This window comes from Dasypus novemcinctus, chromosome 14 (genome assembly GCF_030445035.2).
Source record: "Dasypus novemcinctus isolate mDasNov1 chromosome 14, mDasNov1.1.hap2, whole genome shotgun sequence".
NCBI lineage: Eukaryota > Metazoa > Chordata > Mammalia > Cingulata > Dasypodidae > Dasypus > Dasypus novemcinctus.
This window is the reverse complement of record NC_080686.1, coordinates 64,952,756-64,969,979: the sequence shown is the minus strand read 5'-3', so window position 1 is coordinate 64,969,979 and position 17,224 is coordinate 64,952,756. Positions and strand designations below refer to the sequence as shown.

General features: G+C 40.2%; 1 protein-coding gene across 13 annotated transcripts in view; it reads left to right on the top strand.

Moving 5' to 3' along the window:
* Positions 1–297: 297 nt before the first annotated feature.
* NCALD (neurocalcin delta) overlaps positions 298–17,224 on the top strand; it is a 420,474-nt gene continuing 403,547 nt past the window's right edge. For 2 of the 13 annotated variants that reach the window (XM_058275838.1, XM_058275831.1), the window contains exons 1-2: positions 754–781; positions 5,739–5,808. The gene's annotated coding sequence lies outside the window, so the exon portion shown is untranslated. Of the gene's footprint in view, positions 782–5,738; positions 5,809–17,224 lie in introns of all 13 variants that reach the window. The other 11 variants (XM_058275829.1, XM_058275830.1, XM_058275832.1 and 8 more) reach the window with 11 other exon arrangements.

The following is a 17,224-nucleotide window of genomic DNA, read 5'->3' as shown; positions in this document are numbered from 1 at the left end:
ATGTTTTGACTGCCAATATCAGTAAATATTGGTTGAATGAATGGACAAAACAATTCACCAGCGTTTGGTTCTCATCATCTCAGCTGGAGATGCAAAGTTTGGTGATATTCTGCAGTGGGTGGCAGGGGAAAATGAGGGCCTTTCAGATATTCTCCTCCTGTATTTTTATTAAGCCATCCCTAGAAGGTTCACAGAAAGGCTCTCTGGGTAGGGAACAAACCGGTTAGAAAAAAGCTCCCCTCCCACTTTCTATGCATGATAGTCCTGAGATAGTCTTCTGAGGGGCTTTGAAATGTCATTCCCTTGCCTGGCACCCTTGAACATCACTGCTGGGTAACAGGGACCCCAGGACCCTCCTAACTGAAGGCCAGAAGGAAGTACTGTAGGTTGAGTCTGACCTCGATACGACCCAAATAAATTATACCCCTTGGAAAAGACCAGTGCGGCCTGGCTGGAAGCCTGGGCGGTGGGCTAGGACTAGGGGGCACACAACGAGGCTAAGCCCTACGGCTGGATTAGAGCAAGGTGGGGGCCTCCACTGCACCTGCAAACCTTTCTCCCCAGCTCACCCTCTACCCCTGCACCCCGCCGGGGCAGTCCAGTCCACTCGGCAGAGGCTACCTGCGGGCCGCAATTGGGGGAGGGGGCCGGCGGCCAGAAGGAGAGACGCTGGGGAGGGGGGCGCGGCTGGCTGCGGCTTCGTCCAGGGGAAGGCGGGCGGAGGGAAGGCGCTGCCGCCGCCTAGCCCGCAGCGACACAGACGCCGGGAGCGGCCGAGGCGGTGAGTTGCAGTGCCTTTCCTCCGCTTCTCCCCGGCCCAGCGGAGTCGGAGTTGCAGCTGGGGCGGGTGTGTGGCAGGCTGCGGCGCCGGCAGCAGCTGCTGGGGGGACCGGCTGTGCTCTGGGCGCGGCGGGCGCGTTTGTGGGCGCGAGAAGCGCGCGGTCTTGAGGATCTGGTCCGCGCAACCCCTTCCCTGGTGCATTTCACGCTCTCGGTTCTCTTGTCCCTCCCCTAACGCCTCTGTGGGAAAATAAAACAACTCCAGAGACGTTGAGGATGGGTGGCAGAAAAGGCCAGAGCAACTTTGAAGACAGACGCGCAGAGGCGCGAGGGGCAGGCGGGGCTGGGGTGCTCTGGCTTGGAAGCGGGCGTTCGTGCCCCTGGTGGCCTGGGAACATGTGGAGCATCCTTCCCGGGGGCGGCGGTTCGACTTGAGGGCACCTGCTCGTTACGGGGTCTGCGGGGTCTGCCCTGAGAGGCCACAGGAGGCCGGTGGGAGGAGTGGGCGCTGGTGAGGGGGAATCGAAAAGAAGCTGGTTGAACGAGGTGCAGAAAATGGTCTGCATTTTATGCTCAGGACCTGAAAGATTTGCACCTCTTGCCCTCCCGGACTCGGGAAGGGGTGTGCTAGGGAGATGTGTTGAGTGTTTTTCAGTGCATACCGATTTATTTTTAGCTCTCAGAGAAGCAGGATGTGCAAAGTGGGTTGTATCAGCTCGGGAGGGGCAAGAGGTCTCCCTGTCCGCAGGAAATACACTAGTTTCTTGCTGCAGATGCTTGCTTTAACTTTCATGCACGGAGAAAAAAAACCATTCGGTTCTCTGACGATCTCCAACCAGGGTCACTTTCTTCCGGTGGGTCTAAGTCTGCAGGCAAGGCCGGCTATGTGTGCTTCTGTCCTTAAACTCTGGCTCCAGTTGATGGTATATGTTCTGTTCCATAGGACAAATAGTGTGAGACAGAAGCAGGGCTACCAAGGTCTCATTCTCTGAGAAAGAAACCACACAAGCTTGTACAAAGTTTTCCCAGTTCTGACTGATTTGAAATTAACACACCTAAACTGTTCTATTGCAAAAGCAGAGTTCACACTGGGGGTTTCTCAGACATAACTGGTAATGCTTGTGAGGTCTTCATTCCAGTTGGGTGATGCCTGTGTTTTATGGCCAAATGGAGTGCCACAAGGACTGCAAAGGAGAGGGTAAGGGTGGTGTAATGGTGGGAGGGTCTGAGTGGTTGCCAGGCAAGGTACTTGGGAAGAAGCTTCAGAGGAGGAGGCTGGAAGAGTTGGAACTAAATGTTAAGGTACCGGGTCTAAATTCCTGACTAGGATACTAATAGCCCTGAGACCTTGGGCTAGTTACTTAACCTTTCTGTGTTTCCTGATCTGTGACCTGAGATTGATAATAGGTACCAACCCATCGGGGCTGCTGTGAAGATTAAATGAATTAACACATAGAAAGCACTTAGCATAATGCCTTGTCATTAGCAAGTGCTCTATAAATGTGAGCTATCATTATTGTTGTTATATATTCCTTTCTCTCAGTTCCTCCTGTCACTGACTTAGTTCATATCCTCATGATTGCTCTAATAGTGTTCAAACAGGTCTCCTTGCTCCCAGTTAGGTCCCTCTTGCTCTGGTCCATTCTCCAAATAACAACTAGAACTTTTCGAAAAGATAAATCTAAGCTGGCCTTCTGCTCAGTTTCCTTCTGAAGGTTTTCTGTGGCTTTCCAGATGAAGCTCAGATTCTTTAGTGTGGTACCCAAGGACTTCATGACCCCATCTTACCTCCCGTGCCAGCCTCATCTTCTATCCCTTCCTATATGTAGCCTCTGTGCAGGCCCCTGAGCCTCAGCATCTGTCATCCTCTTAGCTTTCCTGGTCTGATCAACTCCTCTACATTCTTCACCACATGGTTGCAGGATGCCCCTTTCTCACGCTACCACAGAACCCTGCATACACACTCTCATCACTTTGCATCATCTTCTAATTGTCCATCCATCTTCTCTACTTGCAAATGCCTTGAGGAATGGATTCTGATTATCAGTAAATGTTAATTGAATGAGTACATGAACATCGGTCAAGAGAAGTTCAGTCATTTTCACAAAGCCCGGAAAAAATCATTGAGAGTAATAGTCAAGAGGACAGAGTAAGGACTGAACCAATTTTTATATAAAATGCTCTACCATGAGAAATTTTGGGAGCTGCTAAGGAGCTAAGGGTTGGTAAAAAGAAAGGTGGCATACTATCTTAGAAGCAATTCGTAAGTGTTCTTTTAATTGTGAGAGGCAGAATGACAGTAGAGAAATGTAATGACGTAAACTCTCCTCTTTTCTTATTTCCCACTTTAAAATTCAAGGCATCTCAGATTTGGCTGTGGGAGATAGCGATCCAGCTCTTTGAAGCAAGGGTCATGCAGTGTATTTGGTTCTAGAGGCAGAGGTAAAGATCACACACATGGACTTTATAGCCATTCCTTGGATTGTAGCTTCCCTTGGAGTGTGGCTATCAGCTTGCTCTGGGGTTGGTATTATGAGAATAAGAAACCTATTGTCATCAAAGCACCTCTGTTACCTTTCAGGCAATTCAGTATATTCTGTGAGTGCATTTCTGACTCAAGGGTGTTTCTAAATGCTCCACTACTAGGCTCCCAGGAGCCCTGAAGAAGTTGATAAGACTGCTTGGTTCTCTGAGGCTGCTCCAGGGTCTGGTTTCCAAGACTCTAGAACAGGAGTTTTTGTACAGCTGAGTAAGCAAAGAATGCTTTTTACACTTTAAAGGGTTGTAAAAAAAACAAAAACAAGACAAAAAGAAAACACAAAAAGTATTTGAAGGGGCCATGGCTAAAGTGTTTACTAACTAAAAATCCTTTATCAAAAAAGTTTTGCCAATTTGCTGCTGTAGAGTCAAAACAAATGGTTTCATTTTGTATGTCATCTCTGATTGATTGGTAGTCACTCGGTTGAATAGGACTCTAAGTCTGGGTCCAGACTCAGCAGAAAAGAGTGATGTGTGTCAGGGTATGGGATTAGGAGGTGTTGGCTGATAGGCTTTGACCTTATCATCCCTACACTAGAGAATGTCTCTAGAAGATGGAAATCAGGGATCGAGCACATGAGTTAAAGATGATACCTAGAAGTCAGAAACTTTCAACCACAAAAATAAACAGTCACCTCAGTAACGTTGATAGCTCTTACCATTTATTGAGTATGTACGATGTGCCAGTGCTATACATGAGGGATCTCATTTAATCTTTGCAATAACTTTTTTAGGAGTTAATGCTTTAATTAGGGCTCATTTCTGTTGCAAGTGTCAGGAACCAACAAACTGAAACTATTTTAAGCAAAAAAGGGACATTATTTTAGCTCTGATAACTACTCAGTCCACTGGAAGATACTTCAGGTTTGGCTTGATCCATGGCAAGAGAATTGTTACCAAGACTTGATTTTTCTCTCTATTTTTCTTGGTTTGCTTTCTTGGAGTCTGCACCATTTTTAGACTCTGTATCATTGTAGGATGGCTGTAAAAGCTCCAGACTTTACATTTTCTGGTCTTTAAATCCAGCCAGAATGTGGGAGTCTGTCACAGCATTGCTCACAATGACTTGCTGTGATTCACTGGTTTTGATGGGTCTGTTCCTGTGGCTAGGGGGTCCCACACATTTCCAGGCTTGAGTGTGGGTCTCAGGTTTTATCTCTGAGTATAGGCTGAGGAATGAGGGCAGGGACAATGCTCCAGAAGAAAGTTGTTAACTGTCATCAGGAGATGGGCCAATGGATTTTGGTTTCTAAAAGAACAGATGCCACTATAGTACTATTAGCATTCCCACTTCATAGATAAGGGAAACTGGATTAGGAGCACTCCGTGACTAGTTCAAGTTCACATGGCTAGTAAACAGTGGAGTTCTGATTTGAAGCTCACAATTTATATACTTAATAGAATTATTTGTGAACAGACCACATGAAATAAGTTGAGTGTGAAGCTTTATTATTTCTATTTCTGAAAATATAGCTAAATAACTTTTAGAACACTGGCTAGGGGACATGAAAAAAACAAGGACATAGACTTCTTTGGCTGGAGTTTTATTCATTTATTCAACCAATATTTTTGAGTAGTTTCTACATGTTCAATATTGTGTTAGGTCCTACAGATACAGGAGGAATAAGACTCCTGTCTTTAGGAGTTTATGTTCCAGTTTGAAAGTACATAGCGTAATCAGGGACCAGACCGGCCAGAGCCTGGGGCATATGGAGGAAGTGCAGGAGCTGAGCCCACTGTTCATGTAAATTAGCGACCTTCTACTTTGTTGCCTGTGGTATGCCCAGCACAGAGCTTTGTGAAATAAGAAAGCAATCTATATTTCTTGGCTACATTCTTCCAGGTAGGTGTGGGTAGAATGATGAGGGATAGTGGTAGAGCTTGAATTTCAATCTGAAATGGAAGGATGAGTGAAAAAGGCTTTCAAAAGCCAGTTTGATCCCTGCCTCTGCTGGAAGCTTTCTGTGCTTTGCATTGCAGAATGGACTAAGAAGATACAAATGGCTCTGTTCTGGCTTCTCACCTGGGGCTTTCCCAAATGCTTTAAAAAAGTACAATTCTTTAGAGGAAGGTTAAGGATGTTGAGGTCTTTTAGGAAAGGGAAGCAAAAGCAGTACAGGCCCAAGCTCCAGAGAGCATTGGCTTAGAAATATTGTTATTAAATGCCACGGGCCTGTCATTGAGCCTTTTATCCACATGGGGCCTATAAACAGAGGATGTACAAGGCAAGATAAAGGGTAGATTTGGCAGTTACCTGGTTAATTCAGTGACTATAGCCCATCAAGCGGGGTAAATCAGGAAAGTCCACTCCATGTCACAAATTATTATTTGGTTGTCTGCATTGATCACATTAATGGGCTAAGTGCCTAAACCCTGTGCTGTGAAGAGGCAGCTGTAATTAAGATCTGTTTCTCTCCCAGGGCACAGCCAATTTGGGTTTCTCAGCCACTTTGCAGTTAGACTTCAAAAGAGAGAAAAGAAATAAAACAGGTAAAATGCCTCTATATAATCTACTCTAACATTGTTACTTTGATTAATATTAAGTTTGGATCCATATGATATACTATTCAGAATATAGTCTCACCAGCTGAAGAAAATTGTTCGCCTTGCATAGAACTGGTTGCATAATTTGCAGGGCCTAAAGCAAAATGAAAATGTGGGGCTTCTTGCTTAAAAAATGCTTAAGAATTCCAGGAAGATGATAACAGAACATTAAACCAAGTGCTCGGCCCTTCTGAGGATGGGACCATGTGTGACTGCATGGGATGCTTGCCCTTGAAACTGGCCCTGGCCTTGTATATATGCTGAAGATAGTATACTCTTGCCCTCCTAGTGCTTTCTTGAGCTCTGTAGAGTGGCCAGACCACTTTACTCTGATGATTATCATTGTCCTCTCATTTCTAGTATAATTTGGCCAGTGGGTGGTCCAGCAGGAGATGAGAGGATGGAGAACAGTAGGCAGGGTCTTTATTGCCCGGTTGCCTTGTGCTGGGTTGTGTGCTGTGGGTGAGCTGCATCTACATACCAAAGAATACAGCTCCTTCCAGGTGACGCTCTCCACACAATACTCATGTGGGTTCCTTGCACTGTTCTTTCCCCTTATGTTTTTATCTTAGAGTTAGAAATGGCTTTCTGAGCCTTAGAGTCCTATACTCTTCTTCATTTGTTTTCTAAACCCTTTATTACTCCTTTCTTAATAGCCTCTTCACTAGGACTCCTCAGTAGTATTAAAAAGCACCCTCTGTGTCTGGCCTGAACCTGGATTGATTCAGGAGTCCATTGTGGGTCGTTAAGAGAGGTTATTGTCTATGACAAGTGACTGTGCTAGGCCAGCTCCTCATAGGGTTGGACAATAAGGAGGAAGTATAATCACGTCTTCAGTGGTAGAGAACATGTGTTTGAGAATCAGACATTTGGATTCTTTGGTATGATTTGGGGCAAGTCATCTCATCTGTAAAATGGATATAATGATAGCCTCTTGCTTCTAAGATTGTTTTGAGGATTGGGATCACATGGATATCATACTTAGCACAGGGCCTGCTATTTAAGGCTGTGTATGTGTGTGTGTATATATATATATGGTATGTGTGGCTCAAGAAGCATAGCAGCTTTTATGACTATTTCTATGGAGTGTGCCACTCAAGGGGACACACTTTCTACTTTGTCTCTGATCTGTACTAAGGCATTTATGGCCTGGACTACACCAAGGATCATCAGTCCTTTACTGTTTCACTATTGTTTCAGGTGTTATTTCTGTCTTCTCAACTAGATTGTAGTGTTCTGAAGGTCAGGGATCCTTTTTTATAACTTTTTGTACTGCCTAAGTTCCCAACCTAGTAGCACATAGTAAATAAGTGATCAAGAAATATTTCTTAGCTAAATATAAGGTGATCATATAATTCACATCAGTATACTTTTGAGGGTGAAAGTGAGTGTCTTTTAATAATTATGCCAAACAAAAGGCACAAGTGGGGACAGTCTCAGGTAAACAAGGACAGATGGTCACTCTAACTGGGATTTATAGAAGTTTTCCAAATATGATTTTAAAATTTGCCAGCCCCTTTTGGTCTATAAGAAAAAAATATGAGGTTAAAAATATAGAAAAATATATTTAACACCCCTGATGGATTGTTGCCCTGAATTTAACACAGTGGTTCAGGGGCTTCTTAAACAGAGACCTTGTTATTCTACTTTACACCGGATATCTATTTACAAAACCTCTTTCTGTACCTACCTTTTTCTTTGTAGTCTCCCTGTAATTGTCTTTCTTGTACTAGTGATCATTTATGTTCAAAAAATGGCAAAAATAGATTTATATTCATATATTTTTCTGAACGTCTTTGTCTTTATTTCTGGTTGCCTGGGTGACATTTCCAAGAGAATGCAAGCTAATCTGCTATTATTAAAGCAGAGATAAGATGGAAGCTATTTTTAGGGCCTTCTATACCTTTCTTTTCCCCTGCCAGACCATTTAATTGGTTTATTTTTCCTGTTTTTATAATCTGAAGGCCATCTATAGCTTCCTTCCTCTAGTTCTATTTTAGAGACTGGTTAAGTTTTTTAAAATGAATATATTAATTAATTAATTAATTTCAGTACCTTCTTCATTCAGAATTGCTGAATGTGTATTGAGAGTCTATTCATTTGACTAGTAGGTAAGTTTGTTGTTTTTTTTTTAAATACTTTTTTCAGGTTATCCAAAATAAGTCTAGGCAAGAGGAATTTCTGATATAAGGAAAAAAATTTGGAGGCAAATTATTTTGTATTGGAGTTGGATCGATGTAGTTTCAGTCCTAGTCCTTTCATTTATTTGTTATGACCTCCTGGAGCCTGCTTCTTCAGGTTACAACTGGGGATAATAATGGTACCTACCTCTTGGGTTGTTGTGAGGGTTAAGTTGGTTAGCCTGTGGAAACATCAGGTGTAATGCTTTGCTTATAGAAGGAATGCTGCTGCTGCTACTGTTCTTTAAATATCAAGGGTACAGGCGCACCTTCTTTAAGAAAATAATTCCATATGTGATATTGCAAATACTTGTATTTACTAAAGAGATAAATGAGGGGGTCATTATTTTCTTTATTCAAATCGTTTTGCTTTTATGAACATTTCAGAGATTATCTTTCAATAGTGAATACCCCTCAGTGTATTTATAATCACATTAAATAAAAACTATCTAATTTACTCCCACACTTTTGGGAACCTAACTGTGTTGTTATCTCCCATAATTCAAATGTTCAGAGGCAGCCAATATTAATATTGGGGGCATTTTCTTTCATTATTTTTATGTACAGATTTTTCCAAAGATATATGTACATATATATGTATATGTATGATGATCTAAATGTTTTTCTGCCATGGTATTCACTTGAAGGTAAAATATTTAGCCTATATTCAGCATTAGGTATAGGGCCTGTGAATACTTCTTGTTTGCTATTTAAAATTGTTTAATAATACTGGGGTGTTTTTCTTTGGTTCTCTTAATTCCTGTGCTGTCTTGTTTTTTCATTTTTTTTGAAGGCAGGTTGCTGCATCATTGCCCAAGAGTTTGTCTTGCTGCCCTTAAGCATAGGGATATGTGTATGGAGGGGAATATACACACATGTCACATCAGACATGTGATCTAAGTTTTCTAAAGGACATTTAAAGTAAGAGCTCTTTGGCAGGATTTTGCTCTGTGACTTGTCGGAAGGAAAGGATCAGGATGTGGGAAGTCTGTGATGTTGAGTTCCCACCACCTCATCCTTTGGAAGATATGATGACCATTTCCATGCTGAACTAACGGACAGGATGGTGAGAATCAGAAGAGTCAGTTTTGACTTCTTAAATTTCTTGGGAAAACAACAGAAAGTCTGTGTCTTATACCTTTCTAATCCAGGCATTTAAAGTATATGTTCCTCAGACCTTGCATGCTGTCTATCCCATTATAAAAGTAAGGCATTATCATGAAATAAGATAAGCACAATATAGAAAATTAGAAAGAAGTACAAAATGTCAACCATAATCCAAATATTCAAAAGCAATCAAGGTTAATTTTGGAGCATTTCTGTATTTTTATATAAAGATCTTTTGCAGCCATATTTATATATAATTTTGTATTTTTTTAAAATTTTACCCTATGTCACAAGCATTTTACATTTTCTTATTCATTCTATGTAGAGAATTTTATTGAGAATATAATATACATCACTTTCCTTAGTCACTCCATTTTGGGTCTTTGGGTTTTTTTAAAATAATTTTTTGACTTATTTTCATACAACTCTTTTTGTGTTTAAGATTATATCCTAGGTTGTATTTCCAGTGCATTTAATAGGTTGAAGGTTTGAATATTTAAAAAATCTTGATGCATTTTCCCACTTTGCTTTCCAAGAGTTAAAACAGTTCATGTTGGGTGATTGTGTTGTTTTCACGTTCTTTTCCCCTGCATTGGATATCATTACTTTGAGATGAATAATCAGCGAAACTGATTATTTTTCTCCTTTAGACCCATCACCCTTTACTGAATGACTTTTTAAAACTTTCCAAAAACATATGATGTCTCTTATTTGTGCTTTAGTTTTATTTTTTTTCAACTGTGAACTAGGACTATGATCTTTTTCTGAGAAAAAAAAGGAAGTTTTTTGCACTTACCTGGAATTAGGTGGTTGCACTGAGAATAATCTGGTCTTCAGATTATAATTTATAAATTATGCCTTATAATGTGAACATCAGGACACTTTGCATGTATGTACTATGAAGGGCCAGGGTACTTCTAACAATGTCTGATTTCCTACTGCATTCCCATTAGAATGCAGGACCACAAGTATAACCTCATTTTACAGGTGAAAAGGCCAAGACAATCTAAATGACCCTCTCAGGCTTATGCCTGTTTTCTAGCTCTCTATTTCATTATTTTATGTTATTCTGTCCTTCTGGTATCCCTTCTGATTCCCTTTTATTATGATAAATTTATCTTTGAAACTTCAATTCTGGTTGGCTAGTTTGATCATCATGTAGGGAATCTCAGGGAGATAATAATGATAGTTTTGACTAGAAATGAGGGCTCTTTTAGGAGAATTATTATTATTATTATTATTATTATGTAACAAACATTTATTGTGTTCTTGCTCTGTCCAAGGCACTATGCCAGATGTTGTAAGACATGTAAGGTGAATAAAAATTTTCTGCTTCTCAAAGGATTTGAATCATTACTTGAACTTTGTTTTAGTTATTTTTATTAAATTTAGTCTTTTACTAAAGGATATCACTGTTTTGATTTCCGTGCACTCCATGGTCTTGAAATCTAGTAACATGGGATATTTCGTAATGAGCAAGCTTTCTGATTGCATTGAGTGCTGTATTTTATTAAAAGAATTACTCTGAGGTACTTAAACCCAAGAACTTGACAGATGCATATTTTATGAACTAAGATGGGCTTGGAGATTTACGGTATGTCTCCTATTTCTACATAACTACACTTTTCAGCCAATGTTCCAGCCCCCACTTCTCTTCCTCTGGACATTTAGGTTACTCATTTGGTCAACCAGGATCTAAAAATAAACTAGAAAATTCTAGAGTTTTTTTTTTTTGGCTGATTGATGTGTGTTATTGTGTATTCTAAGCTGCGCTGTGTAACTATTTACTTTTGCATTATGTATAGCACTTAGCAACCGTCAGTGGAAATGAAAGCTAAGAGCACAGGCTGTCCCAGGCAGAGGTGGGGGAGCCAACCAGCTGACATCTCAGTGAATTCCCCTTTCCTCCTACATTCCTTTGCTCTGTGACCCTGGGGTCTGCCCTGCTGGCCTCTAGCTCCTGCTTTTTACCCTCTATGCTTGTGGTCAAGTGGGGCCCAGGAGGAGGGACAGGAAGGTCCCATCCTGCCCTTACCCTTACCTCTCGCCATCTCTGGGTTGACCAGGGCGGGTAGATTGAGGAAGAAGGAGAGGAGGTCTTAGCCACCACTGGTGTTTTGGCACCAAGGACAACATTGTAGGGTCAGAAGCACTGAGATGCTATGTCTTATTTGGTATTCTAAATGCATTTCCATAAAGGATCATGGCTGGATAGTGCAGGACCCAAAGGAAAAAACTGATTCCTCAGGAACTTTTGGATAGGTCAGTGCTTCTAACACTTGTTACAGGAGAGTATATTCTACATTGTAAACATTCCAGGTTAGCAATAAATTTAGAACATGATCAGCTTGTATATTGAGGGACTGGCTACAAAGTAAAAATGCAGTTAATTTCCACACGGGAATGTCCCCTTCCCTGAAACCTTGGAGTATACAGAGTATGTTCAGTCCTCCTTTCCCCAGCCCGCTTCTGTAGCTATAAGAAATACTTTGTTTCTCCCATTTTGTAGAGAGTATTGTACCAAAAATTTTATGTCCTGATTCTACCAAAAAAAGAGAGGGAGAAAGACCTCAGGAATATAGATTTAATAATTTGTTAATTATTGCCTTGTAGCAAAACTAAATACCCTAGGGTCTTTGTAAAAGGCCCTTACTTTTTCCTTTCTCATGATTACTGTGTGCCTCTTATTATTAATGCATTTTAGGAAAAATATTTGAAGAATATTTCTGTGAGTATTTTTTCCTGTGGGAATAGATTTTTTTTTTAATGAAAAGATTCTTTGAAAATTGATCTATACCATCTTTCTTTAGCAAAATCAGGTGTTTTTTTTGAGGAATGGAAAGCATAGATAAGCAGTTCAGAATGGTTGAATGTACTTGTTTGGAAAGGGATGAAGTCTGCTGTTATGTGTATAGTTTTCATGTAAGGGGACAAAACAGTTAAAGAGTAAAATCCCCAGCCTCTAGGTGAATTTTTTTTTCCAACCTCAGAAAGGGTGAGCCTACTTGAAACAGGAAGTAATCATAGGACAGTGGTTTGAGTAATGAGAGAAGGTTTCTGGATTTGGGTTAGCTGAAAGCCAGGGCATTGCATGGAAACTCTCTGACTTCTACAACATCTGCATCTTTTGCAGATTACATGCATTGCACACTGGGTCACCTCCCCTGCAATAACGAGTTGCAGAAATAGCCAGAGCTGTAGAATGCAACTGAAGAGGTGTCTAAGCTTTGAGCAGTTGCAGACAGAGGGAGAAGTCTCATATCAGCCCTGGTATAAGGCATTTACTAGTCCCTACAGAGCAGTGCTGGAACCAAGAGATAGTGCACAATACAGAATGAAGATGATAATCTGGGAGCATCCATATGAGAATGGAATCAGTACATCTGAGTCACTCCCCTGAGCCTCCTGTGGCTAAGATTTCTCTCTGCTAAAGAGGATTTATACTGTAGTTATAGCCATCTATTAACACTTTTATATATATTGTATAAAAATATATTTATATTTAAATTAACCTTTTAGTACAGTGTTACTTTCGCTTGCGCCCTCTCCGTAGCTAAGAACTAGGACTTCACTCAAACTAATTCAAGTAAAAGGAAGTTATTGTAACAATAACTGCTACTATTTATTTGGACACCACTATGTGCCATACACTATTCTGAGTATGTTATACCACAGAATTTTTACCCTCATTCCAGGAGGTTAATATTGTTGTTATCCCTGTTCTACTAAAGAGATGCAGACTTAGTGTTCACGAAGCCACATGGGCCATTAGTGGGAGCCAGGACTCAAAGCCAGGTGGTCCACTCTGAAGCTGTGGTAGCTAACCACGATGCTGCCCTGCCTCTCATACGGATTCTATGGCCTAAAACAAAGTGCAGCTGCACCTCAAGGGGTCCAAAATAAGGGACTGGAAAGTTGGTAACAAAATTACTATCTTTCTCAGAGGTCCTACGGTCTCTGCTCAATTAGCCTCTCTTTTTCTGTACTATCTTTTTCTGTTTCCTCATTTTACAAATCGCCCCTGAATAGTCAAGCAAACTGCTAAGGCTGCAGCATCAGACTTTAATTTCCCTCAGTATCTCCTGGCTCAAATTCCTAAATGAGAGAATCCTTTTGGCTCAATTCATTGAGCCAGGTCACAGAAGCCATTGGACCCTGGCCAGCAAAATAATCACCTGCCTTTGGGTGGCCACTCATCCTAGGACCATCAGTGGCCACCTCATGCACAGACATTCCTAAGACCATTTCTCCAAACAGGGTATTGTGGATAAGACTGTGCCTGCTGGAATGGGAAGTTGTTTATATCTGAAGAGGAAGCTCTCTGGAAAAACTGAATTGAGGTCAATTGATTCTTTAATAAGCACTTTTGCTATTTTTATAAAGCCTCAACTTAAAAGAACCAATATCTGTTAAGACTCTTTCGGTTTCAAACAGTAGAACCCTAATTCAAAGGGACTTAGCAGGAAAGAAAATTAATTGGTTCATGTAACTGTAAAGGTGAAAGTTTGGCTGGATCATGGTCTCAGATGCTGTTATCAGAATTCTATCTTGCCTTCTCTTGACCCTGCATTCCTCTGGATTGATTTTATCCTTAGGCAGGCCCTTCCTACATGGTATTGGGATGCCACCAGAAGCTACAGGTTTATCAGTTAGCTGAACCACCACAGTGAAGACCTTCTCATTTCCTGTAGTCATTTACTTGAATTGGTCACATGCCTGTCTTTTAATAAAACAGGGCAGCCAAGATGGGGGTGGGGTGGGGTGGAAAATGATGATTAGCCAGACCTGAGTCATTGCCCACCCTTGGAGAGGAGTTAAAGCACCTTTTCCTTCTGCAAGCACATGGACTAGAAATGGGGAAGCATGGTCTCCAGTGATCATTGGAATGTTAGTGCCAGAAGAAATGGTAATGGATATTATTTCCAGGCCAAACATAGGCCAAGCCCATGTCCACTACAGAACACTTTCAGGTTTATTACAAATAACTAGACATCCATAATCAAGATTTTGGGGTTCATGTAAGAGGACTGGGTCACAGGGTTCTTCTTATTTGTATGTGACAGATCCACAGATGAGAAATCACAGTGCTTGAAAAGGCCTAGAACTTCTATGTTTTTGAGGTCACAATCCTGAAAGATGATGCTACTAAACCAAATGAAATTGTCCTTTAGCCTTGTACCTTTTCAAAGAAGCCAATCACAGGATGTGTTTGTCTTCAATTTTTGATCAGTTAGAGGCATTAGGTGCCCTTTATTTAAAGTCTAAGTTGTTCTGGCACTGGAATGACTTCATTTGGTTACATAAAGGCTTTGCATAAATCCTTAGCAGTGCCTAGGATTTAAGATTCAGCTTGTCTAGCTAATGATTAAAATGCTCTGTTTTTATGTCAATGATCTTAATTTCCAGTAGGACATATTTGCTTGGTTTTTAACTATCTCATAAATCAGGCACTTTGTGCCCAGGACAGGTAAAAGTAGCAATCCTTCTGTTTGCAGTTATGGGTTGAGTCTATGCAACCTTATGTCTTGAGTAACAGTTTGTGTTTATGTGTCTTTTTGTAGATACCACTTTGTGCTGATGGAATTTCCTTATCCCTTTGCTTTCTCTACCTGCTGCAATGGTCCCAGATGTCCTCTGGAAAAAAGTATTAGACTCTTTGCCTCTCAAAGTTTTTCAGACAGTTGCTTTAATTTCTTTCATTTGACTTTTTTTTAAAGTAGCCTTGTATTCCAAAATGTGTGCCTTCTCTCTTGACTTTCATGTCATGGTGCAACTGTTATTTTGTTACATGCTCTTCTGGGGTTCTCAGTTGCAAATAACTGTGCCCATTCTGGCTAGTTTAAGCAGAAAGGGAGGTTTTAAAAGGATATCGCGAGGCATTTTGGGGACATTGAAATTGTCCTACATGATTGCAATGATGGATACGGGCCATTATACATTTTCTCAAAATCTATAAACTTGTGTAGGGCAAATGTAAGCTATAATGTAAACTATAGTCCGTAGTTAGTAGCAATTCTTCAATATGTGTTCATCAATTGTAACAAATGTACCACACCAATGAAAGATGTTGTTAATATGGGAAAGTGTGGGAAGTGGAAGGGGTGGGGTATATGGGAATCCCATATGTATATATTTTCGTTAGGCCAGTAAAAAGAATTTATTTGGGAAATGGGGGAAAGAACAGAGCTTGAAGAGGAATGGGAGAGAAAGATAGAAATATACACCAAGATTTGGTACGAGTTCCTCTAGACAAAGAGAGTCTGCTATATATATTTTTTAATCTTTTTAAAAAAATTTATTGAAGTGTATCGCTTATACATAAACATACATAAACAATAAATGTAGAGTAATAGTTGTAGAACTTACAAAACAAACTTCATGCAGGAGTCACATACCTCACCCAACCACCAATACCTTGCATTGTTGTGAAACATTTTTAACTAATGATTAAAGAGCATTGTCGAAATATGCTACTAACAAAAATATTTTCCCCCAACCCACCCTATTATTATTCTTTATATCATTTATGTACGAACATACATAAACAATAAGTGTATAGTAGAAGTTGTGAACTTACAAAGCAAACATGCATAACATCATACAGGGGTCCTACATCAACTCTCCACCAACACCTTGTATTCTCAAGAGACGTTTGTTACAAATTATGAAAGAATATTGTCAAAACCTTACTACTAATTATAGTCCTTATATCTGGTGTATTTTTCCCCCAACCCACCCTATTATTATTTTTAAATATATTTTTTATGATAGAAGTTGTAAACTTACAAAACAATCATGCGCATGTGCAGAACTCCCAAACAATGCCCGTCTATCAACCTACCACACTGTGGTGGAACATTTGTTACAGATAAGATAATATTATCTGATTGTTACCCCATCCATAGTGTACATTTGGCACACATTTTCCTTACCACCCCATTATTAACACAGTATATCTTTGGCATAATGCAAAAATATTATATTATTACTGCTAACCACAGTCCATAGGTCACTCCAGTTGTATTTTTCTCATGCTTCTCCAATTTCCACCATCCTGCAGTAGCAATGTACGTTTGCTCTAGCTCACAAAGGACACTCTTGCATCTGTATGATCAACCACAATTCTCATCCACCTCTAGGTTCACTGTGCTATTCAGTTCCTAGATTATTCTCTAGCATTCTGTCAATTGACATTTATATAACTAGACTACCATTTCAGCCACATCCCCATTTATAGCCTCACTTACTCACTTTGTGTTACCATCCACTCTATACATTTCCACACTTTTACAGTAAAGCTAATCAAAATTTCTACATACATTAAACATCAGTAATCCATCTCAGTCCTCTATTCTCTTTTAAGAGTTCACCACCTACCACCAGGTCTTGAAGACATTTTCCTACAAGTTCTTCTGGAAGCTTTATGGTTCTTGCTTTTATTTTTAGGCTTTTGATCCATTCTGAGTTAATTTTTAGATATAAGGTGTGAGATAGGGATCCTCTTTACTTCTTCTGGCTATGGATATCTAGTTCTTTCAGTACCATTTGTTGAAGGGACTGTTCTGCCTGAGCTCTGTGGCTTTGACAAGCTAGTCAAAAATCACTTGACTATACATGTGAGGGTCTTTTTCTGAACTATCAGTTTGGTTCCATTGTTCTATGTGTCTGCCTTTATGGCAATACCATGCTGTTTTTACCACTATATCTAGGTAATATGATTTAAAGACTGGAGATGAGCATTCGCCTTTCCTTTTTAAGATGATTGTGGCTATTCAGGACCCCTTACCCTTCCAAATAAATTAGATAACTGTGTTTTCAATTAAAAAAATAAATGCTGGTGGAATTTTTGTCAGAATTGCATTGAATCTGTATATCAATTTGAGTAGAATTGACACCTTAATGATATTTAGTCTTCTAGTCCATGAGCATGGAATGTGCTTCCAGTTATTTAGGCCTTTTAAAATTTCCTTTAACATTGAGTTGCAGTTTTCTGAGTACAAGTGCTTTACAGTGTTGGTTAAGTTTATTCCTAACTATTTGAGTTTTATCTGTCATATTTTATTTTCACCACTCTT